The following is a 3132-nucleotide window of genomic DNA, read 5'->3' on the forward strand; positions in this document are numbered from 1 at the left end:
GGTGGTTTTGTTGTTGCATTTTAGACCTCTTTCAACCACACCAAAGACTGGTCCAAAAATGCCATGTGACAAGATGATGCCGATATGGCATGTCTCATTGTAGGTAGCGTAAACACGGCCTCGCGGGCACTCCCGACCTTCCGACCGCGTGGTATCGGTAAAATCGGGTTAATTCCGATCGCTGTTTCTTGCTCTTTCGCTATAAAACACCAAATGCCGTACACCTTGTAAAATTTCGGCTTTTCCTCGTTACAATGGTGTAAGTTGTTTATATGTCCGATTATTAGGAGCTGGAGAATCGCCGACGAAAGCGAAGCCCCTCGCGGTCAGAATGCGAGGTCGGCCGGTTGAAAAATTGACACGCGTGCATTCAAATGCTTCGCGGAACGAGGGATGATTAAAAAGATCACTTTTTACACAAAATATGTAAAATACCGGCTTATAAAAAATGTTAATTAAAAGATCAGTTTATTTCCTATTAGAATAAAGTAATTAAATTGGAATTATTTTACATCAATCCTTCCGCGAGACTCAGAAAGCATGTGACCCCGCACGCGGGGTACACTACAGTATAGAGCCGACTCGCTCGCCGCGGGGGCCGGTGCGACGCCGGCCGGGTCAACGCTCGGTGTTTTTGTCGAAATAACGACATATATCGTGTTTGAGGTGATAAAGTACTGATTTGTAAAGATCTCAGTCTTGAAAAAAACTATGCTCCATATATTTGTTATAGTGATTGTACTCTGTTAATGTGGAGATGTTTAGTGGACTTGTTACTTTTTTATTGTCTGTCAAACATGGGGTTGCAGCCAGTGACTGACTTTAACAAATTTGATCAAATTTTAAACAACTACAATTTTCTTAAAAATTGACGGAGATGTTGAAGAATGGTACCAAAATGCTCAGTGGATATAGGCCTTTCAAATGGAACAGATAAATTTGGCATACAGCTAGTTTGAAAATTTAGTTTCTGGTACCTACATTGTGGCCTTCGCTCTAGGTGACCTGCTGTTAAAGCAGTTAAAGAGCTGATCGAATTGCTCGATGAAATATGCCGTATGGATGGCATCTGGTGGCAATGCTCCCCACGTGACCATGCATGTGATTCCTGCTGCTACACTATGGCTGAGGACTGCTACAGCTGCTACACTATGGCTGAGGACTTGTGCGGCAAGGTTCACTCGAAGATGGCTGAATGGCCTCAAGTAAATGAAATGTGACCATTGGTCAGTTTCGGCGCAAGCCTGATTGGGGAACTACTATCTTTTTTGTAAAACATAACAAGGTGATCCTATGAAATGTTATGCCCATCCAAGGTGAATCCATGAAGTTTGAAATTGTTTCTTATGCTTTTCAATAAATGCGGTGGATCGAAAAGAGCAAAAATTTTGTGACTGTCGCAAAGAAAGAATGGTGTGAGTTCAGTTATCCCAAGGGCTCTAAACATAGCCCTGTTATTGGTGCATTGGTCGCAAATAAATGACTTTGGGGATAAGTCCTATGCTGATAACATTCCGTATCACATGCATCAACAACTGAACCAGTGTGTTTCCTTTCACTGGGCCATTAGAAAGTACATATGAATATATGACACAGGCTGCTTCCACTTTGCAGCCAGTCCTCGTACCATAAAAAGCAGAGCTTGGTTTGTTGGTTTATGTGTCCGTCCAAGTGAGCCGTAGTCCTCAAACTCAAAGCCCTCCACTTCATCATCGCTTGGATTATATTGCAGTTGCAGAGAGGACTTTAGTGCCATCTCGTCCAATACCACAGCACATAACCGTTCTTGGGATGTCATGGCTTCAACTTCTTATTTTTTATTTTTAAGTTCAAGAAATTTTCTGACACTCCAGCCCGAATCTGGATGTTTTGCATTGCTTTGCTCCGTGTTCTGGGGGAAGGCAATTGGAAGAGCTTCTGCAGGAGGGAATATGCTTTGCGTGATGCATGATAGAGCGCCAGCGCCAAACTTTTGTCAGAATTTTTCCACCTGCGGCCTTTTTTACAGGCCTTGGATACCCTCACTTGTGACATGACAAATTCCAGAGCTGCTGGAGACAAGAACTTCGACAGAGTATTGCGCATTGTTTCAAACGCACATTCATCGTTGCTACTATTCCCAGGGTCCTGTGGAGCTATGTCCTGTTTGCTGCTATCCAGTTTCTTTTTAAGACGCCATGGTTTTGATCGTTCTGCCCTCAATCTTTGCTGCAATACAACCATTTGCTCTTTTGCAGAAGATTCCTGTTCAGAGTCAATATGTGTGTCCTCTGGTACATGAACTTCACAGTCATTATCCACTGTTGGAATGGAAAATTCTCTTTCTTTAGGAGGGGGTCTTTTAGGAGTCACATTAGTGGGAGGATTTGGAATATTGAATTTAGTTGGAACGGCGGTTATCTTAAGCCTCTTTCGGGAACGTAGAGCAGAGAAAGATGCGGCTGTAAAGCATGATGGCTCAAAATGTTCCTCACACAAAACATTTCCTTTGTTTAGTGCTTCAGTTGGCTTTCCGTCCAAATCAGCTCGTCTGCAATTTATCACCCATCGCCTTGCCCTTGATAAAAAGGGATGGTGGACATTATTGATAGGCATTGTGCCCTGATAAAGGACAGATCTTATTTTGATAAAAGTACAACATTATGTTTGGAAAACCAGAACCTTTCCTAGAGGGTTCTCAATTTACAAATGATTCATTACCAAAGGTCGTTTGGGTGCATTCGCATGGCTCCCTGCTTTCGCTCTCCTTCTATCATTCTATCATTACAGAGTTACCAATAAGAAATACAACAACAAAAAACCCGACCAAAAAAAAACTACAACAACAAATAAAACAATCTCCTAAACGTATGAAGAGTGTGTTGTTACATACTCACAATTTCAGGTCATCAAAAATCACATGAAGTAATAATGATAGATAGATCTACCGCATAAGGAGTTCCGGGGGATCGGCAACATAACCCCCCCCCCCCCCCCCCACAAAAACGTAAAGCCAAACAATAAATGGTAATGGTCCAAGAAAGTACATGCATGTACCAAACCGAATGGCGGCACCTGGTACTTTAGACAACTTTTCGCAGGCAACATATCTTTCACCAGTAGAACGCGAGCTCAATTTGGGGATTTAGAGCA

The sequence above is a fragment of the Aplysia californica genome, unplaced genomic scaffold (genome assembly GCF_000002075.1).
Source record: "Aplysia californica isolate F4 #8 unplaced genomic scaffold, AplCal3.0 scaffold00330, whole genome shotgun sequence".
Classification (NCBI taxonomy): domain Eukaryota; kingdom Metazoa; phylum Mollusca; class Gastropoda; order Aplysiida; family Aplysiidae; genus Aplysia; species Aplysia californica.